A 13,559-nucleotide genomic window follows, 5' to 3' on the forward strand; every position below is an offset into this window, starting at 1 on the left:
CCACCAAAAGGTAGAGTTAGCGAAATAACATTACATGAGCAAGATGCAAGACTCGCTCTCACACACACAGTATTTGTACAAGGGCATGGGTTTCTTTTCATACTCTTAGGGACCAAAACAGCAGAGAGGTTTAGCCTGGCGCGCCAATGATCTTAGTTGTTGCGGAAAATTGGCCCACTATGCATCTTCGTCATATCGCTGACTCTACCTTTAAAATGTAAGGATTTTAATCAAAGAAAATTACAAGATCAAAGCCAACTTATTGAAAACAAACTTTATTTCTAAAATGTGTAAATACAATTAAGGATAAAAAAATATATTCAATATAAACATTTACATTTTTGCAAAATATTTGACACAAGGCAAGTTTATATAACTTTGTTAAAGCTCAAATGAGAACTCACATTACTCTCATCTAGACAATGTTAGACATCCAAATGTCTGTCCCAACTTAGTGCCATGATGTTCGTCAACTGAAGGAAAGCATTTGACGTGACGTTCCATCAATAAATCAAACCACTGTTTTCTTTTGCTCTTCGAACACTGAAACAAACTAGATGAAAGTTAGTGTTGTCATGTCGCACATTTTTTTTTTCATGGCAAAATACAGGCATCCATTAGTTAAGTTATTAACTTGGAACCAAAACATTTCTCGCTATTAGATGGAAATAAAATAATACTATCAACACGGATAGCAGAGACATTTTGCTCGTACAGATATGGGCACCAAAGTGAACACAGTGTATCAGGACAAAGTAGGCACAGGGACTCACCTGTTAAAATACAGTATGTTGCTCTGTAAGACAGACCCTTACCAACAAACCAGTACCACAAAAAGTGTTAAGGAGTGTGTAAAATGGCTTCAGTCCTCATTGCCACGGACCGTTATCCCCAAAACTAGCTGTGAGGGAGATATCTTCTTCTTAGAGGACAACCCACAAAGAAATGTTTCAGGAATGTATTGAGTTGCTCTGTTGGCTTGAAACACTAAAATAAGTAAAGTTTTGAGAAAGAAAGCCACTAGCAAATTTTACTGGTGACGACAGCAAAAGCGCAGAACCTTAACAGTTTTGATCTACAGATTGATCATCAAAGCAAGCCCACTACCTGAGAGAGATATCTGCAAACATGAAAAAAAAATGTAACTGTGCTATTGTACAGACGGGACGGATGTCCCTGAACAATATCTCAGTTATACTGCTGACAGAATGTCTTTTCAGTATTAGCCCTACCACTGTTAGCAGCCACCCACACGCCAGACTTCAATGCTACAAATGTACCATTTTAAATAATGGTGGGTTAGTAACATTCCCTGTTGAATCACTCAAAAAACACAATTAAATATTTTCAGTTGATTGTCAACCACATCCAACATTATTTCCCCAGAGGGAAGATTTAAATAATAAGTGCTATTTATTGAAAAAAGATAACACAACCCCATCTATGTGTGTCATAAAAAGAGCGGAGGGCATATTTGACAACAAAGACAAACATTTATAAAAACAAAAAAACACACTGGTTTGAGAACAGTTCTTCCACCGTAAGCCCTTTGACTGAAATGCATGACCCCGATCAAGGATTCCTTCCCCAAAGGGCCAACATGACATTCCAGTTCATACTCAATGAAGAGAGTAGAAGAAGCAAGGCCAATATGGAAGCCTTACCCCATTAGGCTGATGGTTCAGTCTGTTTTAGAGAAGCTAGCAGCTGGGGCTACTGGGTAATGCAGTTCTCTCCCATGTCCTGGGCGTAGCGGTCTGAGACAGTGGTGCGGAGCTCCTCCAAATCACGACGCAGCTGCTGGGCTTCAGTCAACTTTCCTCTGGAGGACCTCAGGACTCAGCCAGTCCTCCACCTGCTCTGCCATGGGCGGGGGAGCTGGAAAGAAGACTAAACAGTTACTTCACACTATGAAAGTTACTTATTTTTTCTCTCAGAATGTAGCCCGTTCATTTTTGAACGGTCTTCAATTGGCAAAAATGTAGCGCAAATGGTTTTCAGCACAAAAACATAAGGCATCTGGCAGATGTAAAGTCATCCTAAAAAACACAAACACACACCCCTTAAATCACCAAACATTTTCAGGATTAGGTGACCGGACCTGGAAGTATGACGACAACGTATTACAACACTTGAAAAACCATGTTACACATGTATATAGCTGGAAGTATTCTGTGGCTGCAACACTTACATTGATCAAACATTAATCTGTGACTTTTACCATCGCTCAAGCTGCAACTGATTAGAAGCGTTTCAGGTTTAAGTGAAAAATAGAGGCAGCCTTTTTCGTTCTTCTTTAAATGCTACTAAACCTGTCGCGGCGCGGTGGTCATCACTCACAGGAAACGCCAAGCAGCAGCGAGAGGTTGGGGTCTCGGCCCTGTGACCGCTGGGTCAGGACGTTGTAGAGGGAGCGCAGGTCGCAGAGGCATGAGGCCATCTCCCCGTGGAGACGTTGGGTGAGGCGGGCCCTGGCCGGCCGCAGCGAGGACGACGTCCGGTCCAGGTTCACCTTCTCCGAGTCCTCCAGACGCTCACTGAGGGTCAGGTTCTGCTCCGTTAGTTCCTGGTTCTGGGCCGACAGCTGGGAATACGCAGAAAACACACCGTTGGGAATGACAGAAATAGGCAACATATTCAACTCAAAGTTCTTCCTACACCTAAAATAGTTGGGTGCTGGAGATACAGCTTACTTTACAGCTTGTAAAATAAAATGGACAGTTACAGCACTCCAAAGGTTCAATTTCAATACTTATGTGCATGCTTAATGAACAAGTATTGAAATTTAACCTGTTTTCCAGTTCATCATTTTATGCATTAGGACAGAACATGAGCTCTGGAGGTTCTCAAGACAATTCCACTCAGAACATGGAACAGAGCATTATTTCCAGTAGTGGTGTAGTCCTGTCCTACCATCTCACCTCCTTCATGGCTGTGCGGAGCTGGAGCAAAACCTGCTCTTTAGAACAAACCTCCTCTCTCAGAGCATGGGAGCTGCTCTCCTCCTGAGACACCTGCTCCTCCAGGGTCTACACACACACACACACACACACACACACACACACAAGGTTGGATATGGGTTAGGCATGGCTTGTAAGACCATATAGGTTACTAATAGAGATATCATCCAAGGTGTGAACAGATTCAATTTGTATCACGTACTACGATCTGGGTGCCCAGTTTCGTCGTCATCCTCAGCTGCTTCTCTATGACCTGGAGAAAGAGAGAATGGAATGTTTTAGAACCAGCACTAGACGACAACCACAAAAAGCAGCACAACATTTCAGAATGTAATGTACCGGTGAAATGTCAAATGTAAAAGCTGAAGTAGGCCAAGAAAGAAGGAACAAGATGAAAAGACTGGCCTTTTTAAGTCTCTGCTGTTCCTCTCTCAGGCTGCTGTTCTCCCCTCGGTGTTTCTCCACATCCAGAGAGGGTAACCTTTCCCCGTCCTCCAGGCCCTCCTGCACCCGCTCTTGTAAACTGACACACACAAAACTAATGACCAAAACAGGTCATTATACAAACAATGTAGGTTATACGAGTATGCATGCATGTTAAAATGAGTATGTGTGTACAGTCGTGGCCAAATGTTTTGAGAATGACACAAATATTAATTTCCAAAGTGTGCTGCTTCAGTGTCTTTAGATATTTTTGTCAGATGTTACTATGGAATACTGAAGTATAACTACAAGCATTTCATAAGTGTCAAAGGCTTTTATTGACAATTACATGAAGTTGATGCAAAGTCAATATTTGCATTGTTGACCCTTCTTTTTCAAGACCTGTGCAATCCGCCCTGGCATGCTGTCAATGAACTTCTATGCCACATCCTGACTGATGGCAGCCCATTCTTGCATAATAAACACTTGGAGTTTGTCAGAATTTGTGGGTTTTTGTTTGTCCACCCGCCTCTTGAGGATTGACCACAAGTTCTCAATGGGATTAAGGTCTGGGGAGTTTCATGGCCATGGACCCAAAATATTGATGTTTTGTTCCACGAGCCACTTAGTTATCACATTTTCCTTATGGCAAGGAAAAGGCATTGTTCGTCACCAAACTGTTCCTGGATGGGAGTAGTTGCTCTCAGAGGATGTGTTGGTACCATTCTTTATTCATGGCTGTGTTCTTAGGCAAAATTGTGAGTGAGCCCACTCCCTTGGCTGAGAAGCAACCCCACACATGAATGGTCTCAGGATGCTTTACTGTTGGCATGACACAGGACTGATGGTAGCGCTTGTCTTCTCCGAACAAGCTTTTTTCCAGATGCCCCAAACAGTTGGAAAGGGGATTCATCATAGAAAAGGACTTTACCCCAGTCCTCAGCAGTCCAATCCCTGTACATTGTGCAGAATATCGGTCTGTCCCTGATATTTTTCCTGGAGAGAAGTGGCTTCTTTGCTGCCCTTCATGACACCAGGCCATCCTCCAAAAGTCTTTGCCTCACTGGGCGTGCAGATGCACTCACACCTACCTGCTGCCATTCCTGAGAAAGCTCTGTACTGGTGGTGCCCCGATCCCGCAGCTGAATCAACTTTAGGAGACGCTCCTGGCGCTTGCTGGACTTTCTTGGGCACCCTGAAGCCTTCTTCACAACAATTGAACCGCACTCCTTGAAGTTCTTGATGATCCGATAAATGGTTGATTTAGGTGCAATCTTACTCGCAGCAATATCCTTGCCTGTGAAGCCCTTTTTGTGCACAGCACTTGTTTCCTTGCAGGTAACCATGGTTGACAGAGGAAGAACAATGATTCCAAGCACCACCCTCCTTTTGAAGCTTCCAGTCTGTTATTCGAACTCAATCAGCATGACAGAGTGATTTCCAGCCTTGTCCTCGTCAACACTCACACCTATGTTAACGAGAGAATCACTGACATGTCAGCTGGTCCTTTTGTGGCAGGGCTGAAATGCAGTGGAAATGTTGTTTGGGGATTAAGTTAATTTGCATGGCAAAGAGGGACTTTGCAATTAATTGCAATTCATCTGATAACTTTTCATAACATTTTGGAGTATATGCAAATTGCCATCATACAAACTGAGGCAGCAGACTTTGTGAAAATTAAGGTGTGTATCATTCTCAACTTTTGGCAACACCTGGTATGTGATCATGTCAGAATGAGTGTATAGCTGTGTACCTGGTGACAGTGGTGAGCAGCTCCCTCTCCCTGCGTCTCTTCTCCTCTAGCTGGTTGTCCTTCTCCCGGGTGTGTGAGCGAGCCTCCTCCAGACACACCTCCAGCTCTCTGACCCGGCCCTGCAGCTGGAACGCCCGCTGCTCCACCTCCGACAGCTAAAAACACACACAACGAATATCAGAAGATTTATACATCTTATTAATGTGATTCCTGAGACAGTGAACACCAGTTAGCAATAAAAAGACGACCTGGGACGTGACCGTAGAAGCACCCAGTCATTTTGACGAGGTAGGACGCAGTTGTATTGAGTGAGATTAAGGTATGTGTGTGTAATGCGGTCTGTGCCGGTTTTGACCTGTTTGCTCTGGCCCTGGTAGTCCTCCATTGTGGGCAGGTCAGCGAGGTAGCGCTCCAGAGTCTCGATGCGCTGCTGCTTCTCTCGGTTCTGCTCTGCCTCCTTCTGGTCCTTCTTCTTCAGGCTGTTGATGTGCTTGTCCCGGCTGCGAATCTACACACACAACGTCAAGTACGGAATAGCGGTCACTTTAAAAAAATATATATAGAACATTTCCCGACTGCAACACCACACACACCCATTTATTAAGTCACATGAAATAACTGCCACGTTGTGTAATTCCAAAAGGGAATCAGTTTATATAATTAGCAACTGGACTATCAATGTAGCAGTGTGATGTTGTGGCCCGGCGCTCAGGTTCTCACCCTCTCCTCCTGCTTTTTCATCTCCTCGGCGTGCCTCTCGCTGGTCTCCCTCAGCGCATCGTTCAGACGCCGCGTCTCCGCCTCCACGGCACCGAGGCTGCGCTCTGCCTCCTCCAGGGCGGCACAGTCACCGCGCTCTGCAAACTGGGCCCGTAGGAAGGCATTCTCCCTCTGAGCCTCCTGGAAGACACACAGGAAAGACTTCGAGGTCATCCGTGGTCGTGCGGTATCAGCTCATGAAGTATGTGTGTGGCACTGGATAAGAGAGATGAAAAATGCCAAAGAATGTGCGAGTGTGTTCAGCTCACCTGCAGTCGGAGCAGACAGACGGCGCCGGTAGGAGCGCCGTGGCCGAGCAGGGCTCCGTGGACCTGCAGCTCGCTCTCCCGCAGCTCCAGCTGAGACATCTGCTGCTTCTGTCTACACAAACACAGCCCAGAGTAAACCCCAGTGACATGGTCAGATACCACACACACTTCCCCTGATCCAGCCCACTCTAAGTGTATAGAAAATATTTTGCTTTTCTGGGTAGGGCATTAGATATCCCTCACCCCAGGACACTTTAAAGGAGCGTCTTCATGGATCCGAGCTTATTTTCAGCCTACCCAACACCCAAGGCTCTGATGAAGGCGTGCTACGCCAGAACATAGGTCAGTTTGTCCCCCCAAAAAACCCAGCTCTATGCAGGCACTTTTTCCCTTATATTCATGGATAGTCACCACTTGAAGTGTCCTGGGGTGAGGAATACTTTCTTGGGATTACCGCGCAGTCGCGCACCTGATTCTTTTGTTCAAGCAGCGCCGGAGTGAGTTTGGTTACCTTTTCAATCTGAGGTAATAGGTGTGTACCTCACTATGGCGAGCGCCTTCTCCTTCAGAATGCTCTCGTTGACTTTGATCACCTCGTCCCACTTCCTGGTCTCTGGTGGCATGGAGGGGGTGGAGTAGAGAGCAGGGTACTGGCCCACTCCAGCAGTCATCATCTGCGCAAACACATTGGACATGCCCAACTCAACTATAACGAATACCGAACAGCCTTATCACCAAGGAGGAGGCCATCTTCTTTAAATTTGGCAACATTCAACCATTTTCCTCACTTAAAAAAGTGATTCCATTGTCCCGACATGCATTTTGAGCAGGTCTAATGTTGAGAACTACATGTGTACTCCAGAGTGAAATGGGGTCAGTCTCAACGCTTTTTGGTCCAACTGCTCAGCTTACCTGCATCTGCTCCACTTGCATGCGGAAACTCTCCAGCTGCTGCTTGTGCTGCTGTTGCCAGCTGGGCAGCTTGCTGCATCTCTCCTGCAGCATGGGTTCATAGGCCTTGGCCTCCCTCAGCAGAGCCTGGGTCTGCAGATTTTTTTATTTTTTTATTTCACCTTTATTTAACCAGGTCGGCAAGTTGAGAACAAGTTCTCATTTACAACTGCGACCTGGCGAAGATAAAGCAAAGCAGTTCGACACATACAACGACAGAGTTACACATGGAGTAAAACAGACATACAGTCAATAGTACAGTATAAACAAGTCTATATACGATCTGAGCTAATGAGGTGAGATAAGGGAGGTAAAGGCAAAAAAAGGCCATGGTGGCAAAGTAAATACAATATAGCAAGTAAAACACTGGAATGGTAGATTTGCAGTGGAAGAATGTGCAAAGTAGAAATAAAATTAATGGGGTGCAAAGGAGCAAAATAAATAAATAAATTAAATACAGTAGGGAAAGAGGTAGTTGTTTGGGCTAAATTATAGGTGGGCTATGTACAGGTGCAGTAATCTGTGAGCTGCTCTGACAGTTGGTGCTTAAAGCTAGTGAGGGAGATAAGTGTTTCCAGTTTCAGAGATTTTTGTAGTTCGTTCCAGTCATTGGCAGCAGAGAACTGGAAGGAGAGGCGGCCAAAGAAATAATTTGTTTTGGGGGTGACTAGAGAGATATACCTGCTATACCTGCTATACCTGTGCTACAGGTGGGAGATGCTATGGTGACCAGCGAGCTGAGATAAGGGGGGACTTTACCTAGCAGGGTCTTGTAGATGACATGGAGCCAGTGGGTTTGGCGACGAGTATGAAGCGAGGGCCAGCCAACGAGAGCGTACAGGTCGCAATGGTGGGTAGTATATGGGGCTTTGGTGACAAAACGGATTGCACTGTGATAGACTGCATCCAATTTGTTGAGTAGGGTATTGGAGGCTATTTTGTAAATGACATCGCCAAAGTCGAGGATTGGTAGGATGGTCAGTTTTACAAGGGTATGTTTGGCAGCATGAGTGAAGGATGCTTTGTTGCGAAATAGGAAGCCAATTCTAGATTTAACTTTGGATTGGAGATATTTGATATGGGTCTGGAAGGAGAGTTTACAGTCTAACCAGACACCTAAGTATTTGTAGTTGTCCACGTATTCTAAGTCAGAGCCGTCCAGAGTAGTGATGTTGGACAGGCGGGTAGGTGCAGGTAGCGATCGGATGAAGAGCATGCATTTAGTTTTACTTGTATTTAAGAGCAATTGGAGGCCACGGAAGGAGAGTTGTATGGCATTGAAGCTTGCCTGCAGGGTTGTTAACACGGTGTCCAAAGAAGGGCCAGGAGTATACAGAATGGTGTCGTCTGCGTAGAGGTGGATCAGAGACTCACCAGCAGCAAGAGCGACCTCATTGATGTATACAGAGAAGAGAGTCGGTCCAAGAATTGAACCCTGTGCCACCCCAGATACAGAGAGCTTGGGTACACACCTGCTGACACAGCCCCAGTTCCACCTGGCTGGCTGCTCCTCTGGCTGTAGGGGTCTGGAGCTCTGGGGACCCCCGGCCATGTCTCGGGGAGAGCCTTGTAAGAGTGCTCCATGGCACCCCTGTAGGCCTCCCTGCTTCCCTCGGGAGTCTCCCCCAGGCTGGTCATCTGGAGCTTGAGTCGGACGTTGGGGCAGTAGCCCGCCAGCAGAGCAGATTGGTTAATTGTGGGCTCCATGGCGGGCATGTTGAACCTCTGGCCCTCATCCATGGTCCCCCGAGGGGAACAGAGAGTGGTCTAGTCTGTTCACCAGGCTGCGGCAGCGGCTCAGGCAGTCCGGCTTGGGCCCGGTGGGGTCGACTCGCCCCGCGCCGCCTTGTGCCATGTCCAGGTTGGGCAAAGAGGCTGATTTGGAGAGGGAGGACGACTTCGAGTTGGAGGTTCCACCGGAGGTTCGGGAGCCTGAGGAGGGCCGGTGTGCCTCGGCAGAAGCCTGGGAATCTTCTTGGGAACGGGGCTGGGGATTGGAGGCCGGTGGTCCGGCCGTGGAAGGCATGACATGGGCAGTGGGGATGGGAATCTGACTGCGGATGGGCTGGAACGAGGGGCTGTTGCTGGAACTGCAGAAATCTGGGTGGGGTAAGAGAAAGGAACCGTTAGAGTTGGGTCCGAATTTGAAGCAGCATTCATTTAGTAACAATAAAAGGTACTTTGCTTTCACTGGGAAGTGGTGAACAAAAACTGCCACTCAGGTGGCATTGAATTCAGTGAATGGCCTTAAACAGTACAACTCTTCATTTCTCCAAACAATCTCTGGCTTAAGATTCCTTTACAGAGAGTTGGTATGGTGTACGTACCCAACACCAGCCACACTATTCTCAGATGGTGATGTGAATCATACTACACACTGTGACTGGGGTCAATGGGTGGCCCAGATGACACCACTAGTACTGACTGACCTGGTAAGTAGACCTTAAGCAACCCAACTTAAAAGTAACAGGTCGTTACTAGAACATGCATCTTAGAGGTCGTCCCTGGTCCTTTCAATGCATTTTTTTTTTAAAGGGCAGTGTAATTCAAATAAATCTTAAGACAGTCGTGTTTGCTTGAATTCATTGCAGACAGAAAAGACCATTCATTCACGAACCAAGAAACCCATTGCGGTCTCCTTACCACATGCGAGAACAGACAGGCAAATAGCCTAACCTCAGATCATTAGACTACACATCAAAGAAATTCATTTTGATAGTGTCATAATGGCTATATTTTGAAATGGAAACCGTTAGGCACATCAGTTTTCAAATTAAGAAACCTCTGCATTTAAAGCACTGGAAACTAGTTAAAAAAAAATTTAAAAACTAGGCCTGTGTGACAGCTAACAGCAGACCCCATACACAAGCCCTACTTCATTACATCTATTTAAAGAGAAACCGACAGAGTACTGCTCACCTGGCACTCAGTCCGACACTGGGAGAAAAGTGTTATTAGACGTGACATTTTTTAACAACCCAGCGGAAGGGGTGAGCTGCAGCAGCAAGATGTTATATACGGTTGCCGAATTCCTTCCAATGCATTTTTTTTCTGGAGGCTCGAAGGTTCTAGGCTGACAGCAGTGTAGTGTCGCGGACAGGAAGGCCTTGTACAGCAGGGAGTATTGTCCTAGAGAATAACCAAGCCAGGCTGCCCTGTACAGAGCTCGGAGCAACCACCACACACAAACAGGCAGGAAAGGTTAGGGGTATTTATAGCCCCACTCTCAGGTTACAGAGTGATCTGTGCTGGCTGCTTATTTAAGCACCTAGCCCTCTCCCATCGTCCCGCGCACGTCACATGCGTACACCCCAAAAGCGAGACTAAAAACAATGAAAGGGAGGCTAAAAAAACTCCCCCCAAAATGACGTGTCTCATTTTGGACAGAGTCGTGCTTAGAAAAGGCAGGGGGAAATAACAAATTAGTGAGCACACAACGGGAAGGAACTGGCAAAGACAGAGGCTCTTCCAGGGAAAACATTCTTCAAATGAAAAATGTTCAGGTGCCCTCGAGGCTCGACTGATTCACGAGTGTCTGGCAAGGACAAGTCCAAACAGAGGGAGAACAAACTAAGCCTATGTGGAATTGAAGTTGAGCGTTAACTCTCCAGCAGGTAATGGTTTATAAGCTCACTCAAAACCTAATTCGGCAAATATATGCTACCCCAGCAGTACCGGAATAACTGTGACCAAAACATAAATGTATCACACACTGAAATACACAATTGGAAAGTAGGATACAATGAGGTGCATTCAAAGACCAAACAACTTCGTCCAGGGCCCCAAAAACATGCATCAGTGCCTATGAAGGATGACCTGTCAGAGTGACCTTTGAACTCTGACACTACACTGACCCTTTCCTTTGATGGTTTAGACTGGAGTAAGGGAGTTGAAGGAGTCAAGACTCATGTTGCTAAGCACTTATCAGTTACAGCACGGGTGTATCAGCGGCACTAGCTTGCTTGACAGTTGGGCCCAAATAGACGCGTCTCGTTAAATGCAATTCTCCTTTTAGTGTTCAATTGTGAATGCAGATGGCATGGCGTTATTACAATAGTTTAATGGACTCACCCCAATTATTTGAAGAAAAAAAAACTATAGACTCACAAATAGGCTTACCACAGGCAAACACACAGACATACCAATAAAGCACTCCAGTCTCACCTTCACTAGGGCATACGGACAGTACATACACCTCCAGTCCTAGTACTTCCCAAATTATGTTCTAATATAAACCGCATTGGGTGCAGCTAAGCTGTGAGCATTAAATGTATCACTCAGCAAAGAAGAAGGGGGCAAGGGTTCAGAGTTTCCATTTAGCCATCCAGTCCTAGCATTCCACCCCCCTAACCCCCAATTAGGTTGGCAGAGCCACCTGGTAAAGGAATGTAATCTACCCCTGTAAATCTCCTGAGCATCCAAGGATCATGAGCACATCACCCTGCATATAAATAGGCTATAAACAACAACATAGAGGATGCTGACTTAACAGTCGCAGAGAGAAAACAGCAAGCTGCTGTGGATTTCTCCTTTTCGTTCACATCAACTGCTCTGAAATTTATATGGTAGGAAGGGGTCAGGTACCCTAGCTGTTAAGAGTGTTGGACTAGTAATCTGGGTAAGAGAAAGGAAACCCAGCTGAAATGCATACATGTGTGAAAAGCACAACCAACATCCACAAGGTGACACTAATAGCGCCGCCCCCCTTCATTTTGATGAGGCTAAAGGCGCCCGCACAGCTACATAGGTTCTGTTTGCTCCAAGAAGAACTTGGTTAGGCGAAGCGACAGTGTGTTCTCATACATATTCTGCTTAAAAATAAAATAAAAACATATTGTTTGTCCCACTTGAGCCACCGTAGTAACATTGCCAGAAACCCTTCCTCAGTATAACCTCTATTAATCTAAGGTAAATCAAGAAAACTGTCATTACTTTTGACGTTTTTGCCGAGGACATCTTAGTTATGCAGTATTTCTCAAGTGAATTGAATGACAAACACTCCTACTTGGAGTAGTACTGTTGACCAATCACCAACGAAGGGGCGTAGACTTTTTTGCTACCCAACTTCAACTTGCCTCAAGAAAAGAATGTAGTGTGCACGAACAGCCGGAAAAAAACCTGCCAAAGACCAAAATGTCATAATATAGGCAGGCGCAAACTGTTTAGACTGGGAAGCTTTACCTGTCAGCTTAGACTCCAGGTATCTGTGAGGTGGTCATTCCACCTGTCAAGAAAAGAGCGTGATAATATGAGTATCTGTGTGAAGTTCTGGGCCACATTCAGTTGCAGATAGAAATGCCATAAATAGATGACTCCTTGTTCTACATGTTGGAGATGCATGTTTGTTCTACATAACATATTTATATCTGGTCGTTTCAAAACGTTGTGTCCTGCTGAACCTGCTCCTTGAGTGGACAACGGTTCTAGCCCTAGAATAATGTGATGTGCAGAACAGTGAGAGAAAAGTATAGGAAGGAACAAAACACAAGCCCTTCCCTCCCCCTTGTTATATATCACAGCAATTGCTCAAGAGGCTACAAAGTAGGGCCACAGCAACATCAGGAATTTCAGTGAGTATTTCTGGGCAGACACAGATCAACTGTGCTGGCAAGAACACGCACCTCGAAATTACATAACGGGGGCTTGAGTGGTTTAATGGAGGGGTGTGAGAGAGTCTAAACTGAGCCAAGGGGGATGCTATACAGTTGTATCAGAAACACAGTATCAACATTAGCTGAAGATCCCATATTCCAGTTGACGTTAGTCCAAATGACTGGAAAACAGCTGATTCTCGCTCTGATTAAATTCGCCACACAGATCTCGCTTTCTATCTACCTAGATATAGTTTATGCCAGTTAGATATTGGTATATTGGCTAGCTAAATAACGTTAAATAACGAACACGGTCAGTAATACCCAGGATCCTTGGGACGTGCATTCACTAAAACCTACCCCTTATCTTAACCATTTTAAAATGTTAACTTCAATAGGGCGGAAGAATAGCATGGACCCTTTTTCTGCCATACCTGAAAATGAACTCCTTGAGTGTGCCGAGATTAGCACATGTGTAATTTCGGGTCGAGAATACGTTCTCCTCTGCCAGCTGCTGTTCTAGAGTTTAGCTAGCTAACCGTCTCTGTTTTGACTCAAACAACACTACAAGCTGCTAGCAACTGCAGAGTCCTTCCCATTTTAAAATAGAAGGGGAACGTTCCATTTGTCTAGATCTGATTATGATAGAATTGGTAGACGGTGCAGTAGAATTAATGAACATAGAGCAAACAAACTTCATTTATTGTCTTGAGACCCAAGTAAATTACAACAGAAGTCATTTCTGTGCCTTTGTAGCATTGCGGGCCTGAGAAACAACATAAGAAACACATACGCATATAAACATTTAAGAAAGAACAAAACGAGTTAAGCAATTATCTCAAATAAACGTTTG

The 13,559-nt window shown here is 45.4% G+C and overlaps 1 pseudogene; it reads right to left on the reverse strand.

Moving 5' to 3' along the window:
- Positions 1-1,519: 1,519 nt before the first annotated feature.
- On the reverse strand, positions 1,520-13,465 carry LOC139377265 (centrosomal protein of 85 kDa-like; annotated as a pseudogene).
- Between the last annotated feature and the right edge of the window lie 94 nt (positions 13,466-13,559).

Source organism: Oncorhynchus clarkii, chromosome 2 (genome assembly GCF_045791955.1).
Source record: "Oncorhynchus clarkii lewisi isolate Uvic-CL-2024 chromosome 2, UVic_Ocla_1.0, whole genome shotgun sequence".
NCBI lineage: Eukaryota > Metazoa > Chordata > Actinopteri > Salmoniformes > Salmonidae > Oncorhynchus > Oncorhynchus clarkii.